This window comes from Mustela erminea, chromosome 8 (genome assembly GCF_009829155.1).
Source record: "Mustela erminea isolate mMusErm1 chromosome 8, mMusErm1.Pri, whole genome shotgun sequence".
NCBI lineage: Eukaryota > Metazoa > Chordata > Mammalia > Carnivora > Mustelidae > Mustela > Mustela erminea.
In genome coordinates this window covers 55,280,682-55,297,395 of record NC_045621.1, presented here as the reverse complement: position 1 = coordinate 55,297,395, position 16,714 = coordinate 55,280,682, and the positions used below count along the sequence as shown (strand labels likewise).

General features: G+C 37.7%; 1 protein-coding gene across 8 annotated transcripts in view; it reads right to left on the bottom strand.

The window, feature by feature from the left end:
* PKP4 (plakophilin 4) overlaps positions 1-16,714 on the bottom strand; it is a 244,260-nt gene that overhangs the window by 168,773 nt on the left and 58,773 nt on the right. The gene's annotated exons all lie outside the window — the stretch shown is intronic.

The window sequence follows — 16,714 nt, the reverse complement described above, 5'->3', positions numbered from 1 at the left end:
TCTATTTTTCAGACCCACAGATTATGAAAGGATGAGTTCTAAAGCGATGGAGTGCCTCAACACACCAAGAGTGATGTGCTTGTCAGACCACTGACCTGCTAAGGATTTTTCATGAATGCAGAAGACTGGAGAAAGATTCCCACCTAAAATGCTGTGAAAATTTTAATAACTTGTTTGCACAGCAGACTATTTCCTTGAGAGCACAGCCTATCATACCATGAGTCTAGTCTACTGCCTGGCATATGTATTTAATACATGTTTGTTGAATAAATTAATACATAAATGAAGGGCTGACCATCTTTTCCATGTCTCATTGGAGTCATCAGGCAAATCTCACCAAGTATGTGATACTCATGAGATCTTATTTGTTCAATGTGTTAGTCTGTAAACTCATATATGAATATGTCAGACCATAAATACTATTCTCAACATTCTTCATAGTTTTCTCATAAAAAGTTACTCTATTGTTATATTTCTATTTTTTTATCAACTTCCACAATGTTCAATTCCATAGTATGATCTGGGGATTTTTCCCCCATTCCCTCAAATTTCAGTATCAGTTTGCTTTTTCTAAAATCATCATCTGTAAGAGAAGGGAAGATATACACATACCACCTGACCTCTCTCCATCTCTCATCCTCAGTCTTCTGACTTACACATTAGTGAAGGTGGGTTTGGGTTCCAGGCTTCTAATAGTAGTGGCTTTATTCTTGCCATATTAATAGGCATAAATGGGCAGTGAATGTGATGAGTTTGTGCATCTTCCCTAATGCCAGCTTCATGAAGAGTCCATATGCCTACTCTAGCAGGTGAATTCTGTCTTTCATTTCTATGGTGCCCAAGCTTAGGTAGAGCCTTACCTTCAAGGAGAAGGATCTCCTTAAGTGTGAGTAGAGGAGGAACTTCATTCAGTCTTGGGATAACTGGGGCTAGGATCAAAACCCAAGTGCCCTTGGACAAGTTGCCATTGTTGAGTCCCACTTTCATCCTTAAAAAAGGATTTACTAACTCTTTCTACAGCAGAATGGAAGCATTTTATGGGAATCTTTATTTTTTAGTATATATGGTAGGCCTGAGATATAAAATATACTTACAATATCATCAATTGAATAAAATAGCCCATTTCTGTATTTACTGGGTACTCAACAGAAACAAGATATGAGGTCTATAAAGAAAAAAATGCCACACATAAAGATCTTAGACTAACATTTAAGGCAAGTAAAGATATGAAAGTAGTCTATGCCACTGAAAAGCTACACACCTTAAAATAAGCAGATGGTTTCAAAGAACAAAAATGTTACTATGCAACAGTGAAACAAATAATGCCAAGAATCAAAATTTTTAAATGTCAAGAGTATAATGCCACGAAATACCAATGTGTAAGGAAAAGAGAAACAAATTCAGTGAACAAAGAAAATCTGAGAAAAGGAGAAAACAGAAGCATCACTGGGGAAGTAATTATTAATTATTTACATAAACAGGAAGAACCTTACTGAAACATATAATTATATTATTCTAATTATATCACTGTAAGTATACCACACTTATTTCACCATATTTACCCTGATGATTCTGACTGTCCAGGACCAATATCAGAAGAGCATTTTCCAAATACCACTCTGCCCACATGTGCAGGGGAGAGAGGGTTCAGGCATAAGACAGGGTCACTGACCATTGTAGTGCTTCATCACCCAGCTGAGGCAGCAAAATATGATTAGATCAAGGCTAAGTATAGCAAGATGGAAGCGATGGATTAACAAGACCAAAGTTGATGGCTAGAGGCTGTGAAGCACTTAGGAATTTGTAAAAGAAACCAGTACCAGGTAGGAGAGGGGTTTTTCATAGGCAGGGATGATATTTTTTATTCTCCAATTTCTCCAAGACAGAAAGGTATTGCAGGCACTCGCTAACGCTGCTGGGCTGAAGAATGACCATGGTACCTATGCGTACCTAAGAGATACTTCACTGCCCCTCGTTTCCCCAACAGTCCCCAAATAACAGAACCCAACACTGGGCAGAGGAGGGATGCCACAGGACTAACAAGTTCTAATTGTAATAAGGTCTTCTATCCAGTTCCCTGTAGTTCTCATAACAATTTAAGGAGTTACAGGAATCGAGCTATGATTAGAATCACAGAGTGAGATTATTACTTCTCCCCATTAGCAAAGGAAAAAAAAAATAACATCAAAAGAACTTTTGGTGTTCTTTGCTTCTACAGCAAAGGGACTGTGAGAAATAGGGCCTTGTGCTTCCTTCCATGACTTCAAGTTGCCTGATCTGGACAAACACATTCTAGGGACTGAGAAAACTGAAGCATTCTGGAGAATCACAGGGAATGGCACAGGTGCCAGAAAACTGGCAGCAGGAAAATGCCACTGCTGTTTTTGAAGAAAAGAAAGTAGACTCTCTTTACATCATAAACTAGAGAGCTAGACATGGATTTTAGGTGAGATTCTTATAAGGATTTTATCCAAGAGATGATCTGTGAGAACCAGAAAGGGGTACACCAAAGAAAAGTCATGTTACGCTGTTCTAATTTCTGTCTCTGGCAGTGTAACCATGGAAATGTAGTGTGTCTAGACTCCAGTGAGGCATGTATATTAGAAGTCCCCCAATGATATTATAATCAGCAGAGAACTGGGGCTGGCACAGGGCAACTGCTGACTCTCACAGTCTTTTAATGGCTGAAGGAAACATACTATCCTATAAAGGTTTCTAATGTAATGCTGGAGAACTTTGATCTTGACTCAATCCTAACCAAAAAGTTTAGCTATAGTGTAAATGATACACAGGCATACTCAAATTCTTCAATGACTATGAATACTGAATTAATTCATATAATAAAATAAAAATATAGAAAACATTGCTCTCTAGCAGTAATGAACTGCCTCTATGTGATTAAAAACAAGAGGAATAAATCTGGGGTCTTATACTGAAGTTAGCTTAGCAGCACACCAGGGAAAAGATTTAGGCACTTCAGGTTTGAGAGCAGAAAGAGTGAACCATGCATGAGACAAAGGTGCTCCAAAGACAAGGTGATTTTATACTGTATTGACATCAGTATTTAAGATGACAGGAAGAGAGGGACATATGAGTGTACCCATCTCCTTCAGGATCCTTGGGACATGTTCAGATACAGTTACAGATGGCACATCTGTAGAAACAGACACAAATGTATCCATTCAGAAGAGGATGAGTAAGATGGTGAAGGTATTCAGTCATTCCTACCAGTCATAGGAATAGGGACAAAATGAATTATAACTCCTGCTCCTTAGGAGCTCAGACCTTAACAGTGTCGGGGGAGGGGGGCACACAGGAAGGGCAGTTAATGGAACAAGAAGAGTAAGTCTGATCTCAAGAAGAGGACTGTACAGAGAAGCAGATGTCTATAAACCTTTGAAGGACTGACTGCCACTGACAAACGAGGTTAGACATTTTAGGCTATGATCCTAAGACTTAGATTAAAACCTAATGGTTTTGTAACAAAACTTGTATTTGCCTTTATTACTGTCTTTATACTTTCAATCAAATTTGGCTAATGGTTGTATTATTTTTAATCAAAATAAAAGGTTGAGCCATGAGAGGAAGCTCAACAAATTCTTTCCTTTTGAAGCAAACATTCATTCAAGTGTCTGAGGCAGACACTAAGATAAGACAACTTCTATTTCGAGCGTATCATGCTTAGCGAAATAAGTCAAGCAGAGAAAGACAACTATCATACGATCTCCCTGATATGAGGAAGTGGTGATGCAACATGGGGGCTTAAGTGGGTAGGAGAAGAATCAATGAAACAAGATGGGACTGGGAGGGAGACAAACCATAAGTGACTCTTAAACTCACAAAACAAACTGAGGGTTGCCGGGGGAAGGGGGGTGGGGTTATGGACATTGGGGAGGGTATGTGCTTTGGTGAGTGCTGTGAAGTGTGCAAACCTAGCGATTCACAGACCTGTACCCCTGGGATTAAAAATATATGTTTATAAAAAATAAAAAATTAAAAAAAAAAAAGACAACTTCTACATTCCGAATTGATGTGAGTATTCCTCAGTTTTCAGAATGCTGTCTATCATATCACAGCTATCTGTTAAAAGGAACCTGGAGGGCAGGAAGCTGTACTTTTCCTGAAGGCATGATGGACACTGGAAATCTTCATGCTGTTTCTCTGGTTGTACAAAGCTGAGATGAGTTTGTGACCAACTCTCACAAGTGTCTTCTTATTTTATCCCAGGCTTTACTTACTAAATTTCCCCTCGCCCAGGTCTATTTTTATCATTTTGTTGAACCGGATTCTTTTATACCTTGTAAAAACACTTTTTGTAAGGCAGAATATGTACTTTCACTGTAATCTTTATTGAAGACAAAGAAGCTTTTATGTGCAACTATTAGTATTTGTGTACATGTGTGTATCTCAATCTTATAGTGAACTATCACTGACTAATGGGAAATTTTCTGCCCAAGGTTGCAGGTTAGATACATTCAAGAGTGAGTACTGAATCTTGATGTGGATATAATAAATGTAGGGTATGGATGTAACATATAGCTATGCATGTAATATATCTGGGCAAAACCTATGACTCAATATCTATAATCACTTTTACCACAGATGATACTAATTCACAAAATTATCTCTGAGCTAAATCTTTATGGGATAGAAGATCAACTACATACTGTATTGTCCTCTATTTACTCATTTCTACTCTCCTTACTGATAATTTTTGGCAAAAGTATACTAAGTATACTGTGCTTCATCTTATCCAGTGATATAAACTGGTGTCTATATATTTTTCTCTCCTCTCTTGCATTAGTATTTTGGACTATAACATATCTCATGATTTCATTTTGAACCTCAGAAAATGCTATGATGGATGATGACAACCATTTCAAAACTGACAGGACAAAATTATGAAGCCTAAGAACAAGTTAAGAAAAATAACAGAACAGAAAATAAGCATGATTATTTAAATTTTATTCAAACTAAAATAGAGGATAATAAAGATTTTGGAATAAGCATTCAGTGAACAAAACACTGTAACAGTAAAACAGAAAAAAATCACTGAGTATCCTATGTAGTAAAGACAAGTTTCTTTGCTTTACTTATAATGAAAGTGCAACTACATAAGAATGAGGTACTGGGAAATCAGGAATATGCCTCAGAAGTTAAACACCTTCAGGACCATATGGAATCTATTCTAGAATTCTAAAAGGAGTACTAGATGAACTTTTCACAGTTAGGTTTTTAAAATATCCTAGAAGTAAGAAGCATTTCTAAAATCTGCAACTCTTTAGGAAGCTTACAGATAGTTACATACTAAACTTCTAATCAGACAGTTCAACCAAAAAATTGAAACTTCTTGGCAAGAATTTGTTTAGAAGGGAGTTATATGCCAAACAGCACAGTAATTCCAGAAAATAAACTATATATAGCAGTTAAGTGTTTTGGCTTATAGATTTTACAATCAAAAGATCAGTGCAAGATAACCCGATATTTTTAAAAAGGCAAAAGGTGTAAACAGACCTTTCAGAGGAGAGGAAATCTAGGTGACCAAAAATGAGGTGCTCAACCTCATTAGTAACTAGAAAAATGCAAATTCATAATACAATGAGATATCAATAAACAAACCCCAGAATGACAAAACGTTAATCAATATCAAACTCTGGTGAAGATGCAGCAGGCTGCTGATTGGCGGGGAAAGGAGCCAACACTTGGGAATACATTTTGGGATCTACAGAGTCAAGCTGCTGATACATATATTCCATAGCCCAGTAATTCCATTCCTGATATACAGAGATATTCTTCACACAAATACAGAACAGCCATATAAGGAAGGTCATGGCCACACTGTGGAAGTTCTGAATTGCAAACACCCAAATGACAATAGTGAAATGGGTAAATACAATGTGGTACAGTCATGCACTGTGTTTCATCTACAACAAGTGAACAACAGCACTATACAACAAGAATGACTCTCACGAGCATACTGTTGAATAAAAGAAGCCACAAAAGAATACAAACAGTAAAATTCCATTTAAGTAAAGTTTAAAAAAGTAGGCAACATAAATCTGTTTATTTTTTTTAAAAGATCTTATTTATTTATTTGACAGAGAGAGATCACAGTAGGCAGAGAGGCAAGAAGAGAAAGAGGGGCAAGCAGCCTCCCTGCTGAGTAGAGAGCCAGATTTGGGGCTCCATCCCAGGACCCTGAAACCATGACCTGAGCTGAAGGCAGGGGCTAAACCTACTGAGGCACCCAGGCGCCCCATGATAAATCTGTTTATTAAGGATGAATTTGTACGGCAGCAAACTCTTTGACCACAGCTACAGCAACTTCTTCCTAGAAACATCACCAAAGGCAATGGAAGCAAGGGCAAAAATGAACTATTGGGACTTCATCAAGATCAAAAGCTTTTGCACAGCAAAGGGAACAGTCAACAAAACCAAAAGACAACAGACAGAATGGGAAAAGATATTCACAAATGACACATGAGATAAAGGGCTAGTATCCAAAATCTACAAAGAACTTATCTAACTCAACACCCAAAGAACAAATAATCTAATCAAGAAATGGGCAGAAGACATGAACAGATTTTTTCTGCAAAGAAGACATCCACAAGGCCAACAGATACATGTAAAAGTGCTCCACATCACTTAGCATCAGGGAAATAAAAATCAAAACCACATGAGATATCACCTCACACCAGTCAGAATGGCTAAAATTAACAAGTCAGGAAACAACAGATGTTGGCGAGGATGTGGAGAAAGGGGAACCCTCCTACACTGTTGGTGGGAATGCAAGCTGGTGCAGCCACTCTGGAAAACAGTATGGAGGTTCCTCAAAATGTTGGAAATAGAGCTACCCTATGACCCAGCAACAGCACTACTCTACATTTACCCTAAAGATAGGAATGTAGTGATCCAAAGGGGGCACGTGCACCCGAATGTTTATTGCAGCAATGTCCATTATAGCCAAACTATGGAAAGAACCTAGATGTCCATCAACACATGAATGGATAAAGAAGAGGTGGTATATATACACAACGGAATACGAAGCAGCCATCAAAAGAAATGAAATCTTGTCATTTGCAACAAGGTGGATGGAACTAGAGAGTATTATGCTGAGCGAAATAAGTCAATCAGAGAAAGACAATTATCATATGATCTTCCTGATATGAGGAATTTGAGAGGCAAGGTGGGGGTTTTTGGGGGGTAGGGAAGGAAATATTGACACAAGATGGGGTCAGGAGGGGGACAAACCATAAGAGACCCTTAATCTCACAAAACAAACCGAGGCTTGCTGGAGGGTAGGGGATAGGGATAGGGTAGCTGGGTTATGGACATTGGGGAGGGTATGTGCTATGGTGAGTGCTGTGGAAATGTGTAAGCCTGATGATTCACAAACCTGTACCCCTGGAGCAAATAATACATTATATGGTAATTGGAAAAAAAAAAAAAAGGATGCCTTTGTAGGAAATGACTCTCAAAATCAAAGGAGTGGTTACTTTTGCAAAGAAGGTGCGGTTCGTGATTTTACAGGGGACATTAAGAGCTTCTGGAGTGCCGACTAGTATGGGCAATTATTAACGGATGTTTTTTAGCTATATAAGCATTTTATGGGCTTTTCCATAGCTTTTTCATGAAAAAGGAAAAATAATTTGGCAGAACAAACTCACATGATAAATTCTTATTATATATGATCTATAAATAGAAAAATTTAGAGTATTTATAAATAGAATGCAATAGTGTTTAACAGCTTAAATACTAAAGACCATCCTTTTTAAAGAAACCGATCTACTTCTGGTTATAAAACTACGCTAAAAACTACACTAAATTTTATAACTCATAAATGTCGTGAAGGTATTTACTTCAAGAAAAAAAAAAGGCTTACACTAAAGACTATATCACTCACTAATAACTTCTGAAAATAAAACACGTAGTTAATATATAACATCAGGATCAACAGTGCTCACACCTCCAAGCAGCAGTTCCCACTGTGTTCTATACGAACGATGCTCCCTGGAGTGTGCAGAGTATGGACATGGTTCCTGTAACACAGGTAAACCCTGAAAAACTGTTAGTAAAACCAAGAGGTATCTTATTTGTTATGGACAGCAAAGGAAAAATGGAAATCGCTTTTTGGAAAATGCTACAGGCTCACCTTGTATGATTTGGGATCTGTTACACAGATGAGGAAAAAGGAGAAGAAGCATTGAATGTTAAGGGCTGATAAAAAGACAGGACGGGGATAATCAAAAGGCTAAGAATGTATTTAAAGCTGAGGGGTGATTACTGGATCAAAAGGCATGATGAGCACATATTTCCTCTCTTCTCCAACTTGAAACACCATGAAATGACAGAAAAGTTATTTTTCTTTTTTAAGATAAGAAAAGTAGCTTAGGAATTTTAAAAATGCCACCAGTGTTCTAAAAAGTCAGAAAAATAATGAGTATGAACCTATGGCAAAATACCAGAAGGAACCACAGCACCAAACAGAAGAGGGATTGCTTTGGAGCAGGCTGAGGTAGGATGGAGGGCAGGCTGCACACTCAGGCTACTCAGGTAATAGATCCTAGGTTCTTAGGTCAGAGTCAAGATAAGATGATGAAGGGTAGAGCTAATGCAGTAAGGTGGTCTGCCCTTGTCCTGGACATGCTCAAACATTTGCCACAGGCAAAGGAGGAGTTGATCCAGACAAAGCAGGGCCTCAGTCAGCTACTGATGCCCAGAAGGGACAAATTCCCTAAACAGGAAAAGTGAAGAATGTAGAAATAACATTGAAGGAAGCTTTACTTAGCCAGGGGGTGGAGGCTGCTTAAGATTCTCTCACTCCTTCTCCTACTACACCGCACCCCTCCCAAATAAATAAATAAATAAATAAATAAATAAGAGTGAGTAAATAAATAAATAAATAAATAAAGTAAGTAAGGAAAGCCTGGGGGTGGAGGCTGCTTAAGATTCTCTCACTCCTTCTCCTACTAGAACGCACCCCTCCCAAATAAACAAACAAATAAATAAATAAATAAATATGAGTGAGTAAGTAAATAAATAAATAAAGTAAGTAAGGAAAGCCTGGGGGTGGAGGCTGCTTAAGATTCTCTCACTCCTTCTCCTACTACAACGCACCCCTCCCAAATAAACAAACAAACAAATAAATAAATAAATATGAGTGAGTAAATAAATAAATAAATAAATAAAGTAAGGAAAGCCCGGGGGTGGAGGCCGCTTAAGATTCTCTCACTCCTTCTCCTACTACACCGCACCCCTCCCAAATAAATAAATAAATAAATAAAGTAAGGAAAGCTTATTTTAGTTCCTTGCCAACCAAGACCTGTGTGAAATTTAAAAACCACTGTTTGAGTCACTGAGATTTAAAAGGACTTGTTACATGACAGGCAAGTGAAACTAATACAACCATTAATGAGGATAGGGGAAAAAACTTATATTATTTTTAAGAATCATAAGATTAAAAAATTAAATTTTTCATGCTGAATTATAAAGATATTATTTCTTTAAAGCATTATTGATCTTCCACTTATGTATTACACTATAAACTAGATGTTATTGAGAGTTTAATGATGAACAAGACCCTGGCCTCCAATCCAATTTACAGTCTAAAAGGGAAGACAAATAAAAAAGCAACAATTAAAATGCAGCTTGAGATGAACAGGGCCCTAAGAGCTCAAACACAGAAGGCAGGTGCTCAAAGAGGGGTTTCAAAAGGCATGAATAAATGCGGATGCTATTCCAGGTGCACCAGAAGGACCCGGGGGGGTGGGGAGCCCATCTATAATGTATTAATTAATTTTATTAAGCTTTTACATTTAAAATTTTGCTTTAGATTCAATAGATTTCTCAAAAACCTCCCTAGACTATTGTTTCATATCGCTCACAATTAAGAATATCTAAGCTGTATCAAATCTCAAGCTGTTTAAATAAAAGATTTGTTTTTATCATTAGTTTTTCATATCAAATGATAGTGTTAACAAAGATTAAAAACTAATGAAATCACTAACACAGCACATATGGGGATTTTGAAATATGGTAATTTATAAGTGAATTACTAGAGGCAATAAAAATAATGTAAAATTGTTTAATTAAGGACTTGGGCATTTAATAATATTTATAAGGTCTATTAAAAATAAAAAGTATACAACTATAGTAACAACCCGCTATCTTATGCAGCGCTTGTCTTTTTAGTTCATTATATTGATTTTTCTTTTTACATGGACTAGCTAAATGATTTTTCAGTGTCCTGGGATTTCTACTAAGCTGTCTAGCTGATAATAACCTACTTATGTATTAAATTTCTTAGAAGTTCTGCATTAGGCTTCTATTTAAATTATACATTCACTTGTAATTTGAAAAATTCCATTTAAAATTTAAAATTCAAAGTATAGTCCATAAATGACTTTCACTACATCAAAAACAAGGTTCCTGGGATTAGTACATCTGGAAAATACTACAGAGCCTATTTCCTCTTGAAGATCCCCCAAACCTTATTTTCTAACGGATGATCTGTGGACCAGTTACACTGGCAGCACCTTAGACATCATAAGAAAAGGCAGAATTTCAGGCCTCACCCAAGACTACTGAATCAGAATCTTCACATGAATAAGATCCCTATTGTACACACCTTCAAGTTTAAGAAGCAGCAGTATAGAGCATTTTAAAAACTTTGAGAAATCTTATAGTAAATGAACCTGTTTAATCACATCTTACTCAGCACCACACATTTGTTGACCCCTATGGTTTTTGAGGGTCACCTAGTAACATTTTGGGAAACGTACTTTGAGAATTTCCACAATATAAGAATCCGTATTATTAATGAGCAAATGTAGCTAGAAAAAGGCATTGCTCCATCCTTTACAAGTAAAACTGGGCTCTTCCCAGCTTTTCCAGTGATGTCAGTTTATTAAAAGAAAAACATTAAGTACTTTTAAGAAAATGGAAAAGAAAAATTTAAGCTCTTTTCAATAAAGATTCCTGCCAACAAAATTAAGCATGAAATTGTGTTTTGGCTGTAAGTTGGGTACCAATTTCTTGGAAAACTTAATTTCTAAATGAAGGAATAAATGATTTTCCAGAAAAAGAACCCAGCCCGCTCCAGGCCAGGTGTGAGTTTTAATTATATTTTTCATGCTCGCCTCACGAACACTCATGTGGAAAAAGACTAGGTGTGTATATAGTGCCTATTGGTGCTTTGGTTGGAGAGATCAACTCCCCATCTGGGATATAACAATTGGTTTAAAAGGTGTGAAGTTTGGGGCAGGTATTTATCTGTAAGATGTCTTACTGAAAGTACAAGTGAAAAAGAAAAAGTTGACAGTTCTGAGTAAGAGTATCATCAAAAATACTGATTTTATACATATTTAAAGTTACTTTTAATAATGCTGATTTGGGGGCCTGGGTGGCTCAGTGGGTTAAGCATCTGCCTTTGATGCAGATCAGGATCCCAGAGTCCAGGATGGAGCCCCAGAGCAGGGAAGTCTGATTCTCCTTCTCTCTCTGCCACACTCCCTCACTTGTGCTCTCTCACTGTCTCTCTCTATGTCGAATAAATAAAATCTTAAAAAATAATAATAATGATGATGCTGATTTAAGCAATGATGGATCTAATGATTTCCAATTTCATAACAGTTCTTTAGTGTACAAGGGAAAATTTTAGGCATCAAAAATAAAGCACAGGAGATTAATAAATGTACTAAGAATCCTTTCTTTCTGTCCCTGTCTTCAGCAAGTTTAAGTTAAGAGACCTGATAGTTGTCGTTTAGTTTCATTTATTCAGTTTAGATTCTGCATGTTTAATGCTGTGTTTTATTTCCAAGAAGACAAACATATTTTCACACCTAACATCTCCAAACAGCTTTCTGAAGAAAGCACAAGAAAAAATACCAACCATCACTAAGTTCCTAGAATTTTGTTGATTACAGATGGTGCATCAGTGAACCATACTGTAATTCCCAATTCAGTGTTCTGTATCCCTCAACCATATAGTCTAGGTTCAGTGAGAGCGGGGACTATCTTCATCTGTATCTCCACTGTACTTTCAGCAGCAATAAAAATGCCTGAACACAGTAGGTGTTCAACAGGGTTTGTTCAGTGAAAGAATGAAACAAACTGAGGGAGAGAATGGCAGTATACTGGTAGAAGAGAATGCTAATCGTCTAACCTTGGGAGGGAGGAGGTGGAAAAAAGAAGGAGAAAAACTCTGGAGATGAGAAGATGAAGGAACCATGACGGCAGGGAAGAGAGGGATTGCCTCACATGATGGTGAAAGCTGAGTTAACAGTTTGAGTCAGGTGTCTGCCCCCGCGAAGGTGGGAATGTGACCTGGAGCTCGACACCATGGATAAGGAGGAGCGGAAGAGGGTAAAAACTAGATGGTGTCAACTTGGGAGAACAGTAAAACATCTGAAAGATCCAGTGAAGAGCTAGAAAGCAACTGAGGGGAACGAAGCAACTTCACCTAAGACGACTTCAAGAACATGCCACAGAGAGCCTGTAAGAAAAGACGATTCTTCCTTCCTTAAGGTGCCAAGTCCCTGGAGACAGAATGATAAACACAATCCTAGGTGTTTCATTATCCAGGTGGTCAGTTTAAGAGGACTACAAGGAAGTCCTCATGTATCGCCATTCTCATAGGGCACACTTGGACGCAACAGGGAGCTGCTCCTCAAAATCTAGAGGGAATGAAAAACTGCTCCCAGGAGAAGAAATTTAGAAAAAAAATAGTAAGATTATATAATAGTAAGATTATATACGGGCAGAAATAAACTAAGAATCAGTAAATGTGCTTTTCTAAAGGACTTTATAACAAAATCAGGGAAAAGATCTTAACATCCAGCCCAAAATCAGAATGTGATATGATCCAGCATGCGTGATTACCATCAGAATTAGAGAAGAGTTGGTATGAATCCCAGGAAAGGAAAACCTCGCTTCTGGCTCGTCTAGGGAAGTAAAAAAAAATATGAGATCTTCTCTGAAAGGGACAGAGACAGTCCTGAAATGAATTCTCTCTTGAAACTCTCTCTTCACCTTTGACAGGACTCCTACAGCTACCCCGATGGCCAGAAGGGAGAAAGAGAGCCCTGTCTGGCCAACATGGACATTTTGATAACTATGCATTAACAAACCAGCACTCTGGTTTATATATTAGTCCTCATTCTTAGAACCCAAACACTGAGGACGGGCTCAGGACTGCAGTAACTTCAAAGCTCAGTGGTGTGATTTTAGGGGGAACCTCATTTCTACCACTATTTGTCCTCCCCAGACACCAACCTAGTTGACTGACTGGTCACTCATTCTAATTCAGAAATTTAAGAACAGTTAGTCACCATGAGTAACATACATCTGTTAGTCATTCTAGAACAGGATGAAAACAGCTATACTTAACAGAGCTGCCTAGGAACATTGTCCATGCCAACTGTTCCACAAATCTCTACATTGCTGTGCATTTGCAATGTCTGTGCTTTGCACTGCCAAAATATACATGTTAATTAAACTAGATTCTTTTTTTTTTTTTTTTTTTTTTTTAAGATTTTTTTATTTATTTATTTGACAGAGAGAAATCACAAGTAGATGGAGAGACAGGCAGAGAGAGAGAGGGAAGCAGGCTCTCCGCTGAGCAGAGAGCCCGATGCGGGACTCGATCCCAGGACTCTGAGATCATGACCTGAGCCGAAGGCAGCGGCTTAACCCACTGAGCCACCCAGGCGCCCCTTAAACTAGATTCTTATAGCATTCACTAGTTTAGATCAACTTTTGCAGAACCATACCTTACTTGAGATACTATTTATGTCTAATAATCCATTTCAAAATTTTACTTAAAAAAAAAAAAGCGCAGGGCACCCGGGTGGCTCTGTTGGTTGGGTGTCTACCTTTGGTTTAGGTCATGATCCCAGGGTTGTGGGACTGAATCCTGCATCAGGGGCTCCCTGTTCAGTGAGAGGCCTGCTTCTCTCGTTCCCTTTACCCTGTCCTTCTCTCTCTCTCACTCATTCTCTCTCTCTCAAATAAATAAATAAAATCTTTGAAAAAAATGCATTTCATTATTTGAAGGGCAATTTTAAACCAAGAACCACAATAACATGGTTCAGTATTCCAAACATGATATCCAGAAAGCACCTAGGCAATTATGTCTATTTTATAGATTTTTAAATAAAGCCCATCATTAAAATTCACAGTGCTGTGTTATAATTCATATCTTACCATTTCTGTTGGCTTTAACCCTACCCATTTTTATGACTAAATATGCTTTATTCAGGATTTTTTAAAAACACCCAATGGGACTGATTCAGAATAGGTATCTGGTTTTTTTTTTTTCAGAGTAGGTATCTATTATGCTTAGCTTGTATTTACATATTCTCCTATTTCATGTATAAAATTAAAATGGCGTGTGTCAGTCACAGGAAAGGTAAAGAAGTGTTTTCTGTTTGAAAACCTAAACAAAAAAAAATTTCACAGTGGAAGTTTCACTTTGCAAATGTCTTCCCAACTGGTGTCAGTGTGTCTGTCTGTTTCCCTCACTCCCACTCCCACTCTCAGATTTCCAGAAGGAAATTCAATCAGGTGACATACTTAACTAAGCAAATGTTATTCATCAGATAAATAATAAATTAAATTGTTCAAATTTACAGCGAATTCTCCAACTTGCTAATTTCTTCCAAACATTTGTTTGTTTGGAGGTACTGGTAAGTTTTAGCATTTAAATCCAATTGTGTAATTCAAATTAATTGAAAAACATACTTTTGTTCAACCTATAATTTTATATATATGTATAGACACACACACACACACACATATATATATATATAAAAATTTAATTTAATTTAAAGGATTTGATTTAAATTAAATTTAAAGGATTTGAGGAAAGGTTCCATGGCATGGTAACACAGTAGGGCTCTAACATGGGTTTTAAAGACCTCTGTATGTTCCTTCTCCCTTACATTTCTCTGGGGCTCTCCCTCAACTCACTGAGGCTCACATGCTCATAGCTCTTCCCTGATCACAAGGTGCTCCTTAGGGACAAAAGGAATTGAGCTGGACCTTGAAGAATAAAGAACTGTAAGAAAACAATGGGGCAGAAATGTTCATGCGAACCACTAGAAAAATCAGAGGCCAAAGTTAGGTAGAAATTTGGAAGGGGCCCCTCTGTGTCTGCTTGTCTGCAAACTGTGGGCGTCCTTGCTAACAGCAGCTCCTTCTCAACACAGCCCCGCTGTGGGGAGCTATTTTCCGGCCTTCAATTCAGCCCCCCAGAGCTCCAGCCCTGTGCTTCCTGCTGCTTCCAGAGCACAACCCCTCCAGCTCTGAAAGTGTAAGCCAAGCTCCCTGCCTCTGCTTCACCCCACCATCTCCCTTCCACACACAGACTTTGTCTGTGCCTCACCCTTAAGAAGGCATTCCTCAATGTGCTCTGGAATTGCCTTTTTTTCTGATGACTCATCCCTCTAGTCCAACTAATCTAGTTAGAGTCTTAACCACACACAGTGCTCATTCTCGCCCACTTGTATCTGTTCTTAAAATGCTCCCTTCACCTATTTAGAGTTAAGTGTGCAGAGACAAGGATCCTGTCTGCTATGTCTGTATTTTCTCGGATACCGAGTATGTGTGCTCGGGCATTTCATACAATGCCTGCTGACGGAACTGGTTTCACTATGTGAGGGGCTGAAAACAGAAACTGGCACTACCCTTCTGCACTTGCTGAAAATGTTAAATATATTGGTTGGCTCCTATTCAAAGGCAAAGAACCCCTGAACAAAGAAGTTCCTTAAAGAAGTCTTTTGTTCAGTAGTTGGCACTAAAAATGTCAAAAAGAATCAGATTTCATTTTCTCTCTTCCTGGTTAGGTAACTTGTTTCTTTTTAGGTGAGGGTTTTGACTTCCTTAAGGAAACAATTTAGGAAAAACAACCATGCTCAAGGAAGCTACATTCCATTAGTAGGAGATAACCTACCCCATGTCACGATGTGATCACTCTGGTATTTCTAAATTCTTGGTTACAGATCTTAGTGTATAACTAAAGTGTACTTTTATTTATTTATTTATTTATTATTTTTTAAAGATGTCAGAAAGAGAGAGAGCATACAAGGAGGCAGAATGGCAGGCAGAGGCAGAGAGAGAAGCAGGCTCTCTGCCGACAAAGGAGCCCGATGTGGGACTCGATCCCAGAACCCTGGTTTCATGAAGGCAGCGTCTCAACCAACCGAGTCACCCAGACGTCCCACTAAAGTGTACTTTTAATGAGACCCTATAAATCAGAGCTATGATTCCCACAATAATCTAGAAAGCTGTTATCAAATTCTTGATTGTGTCTCAATATACTGATACATTACCCGTTCAGATTAAGTGGGCAGGAAAATGAAAAGACTGGATTATTCTGTATTATAAAATTTTTTTTATTGCTGCCATTAAAAATACAGGTACCTGTGCCCTGATTTAATGAATGGATCCAAAGCAGCATTTAGTGATTCTAAAACAGTGTGACAGAATACCTTAAAGATGAACTACAAAGATGAGCTACATCTAAATCTCTTAAAATTTTACTTTTTTTTTTTTTTTGGCTTAATATTTCATTTATTCAGAAGGTAAAGGTAACTTCAGGCTATCAAACTGATCACAAATTCAGAATCTAAATGAATGTGATAGAACCAAGTCTCAAAAAATAAGTATTTTGAGTTTAAAATATTGTGCCCTAGGTGCATGTTCCTGTCATTTTCAT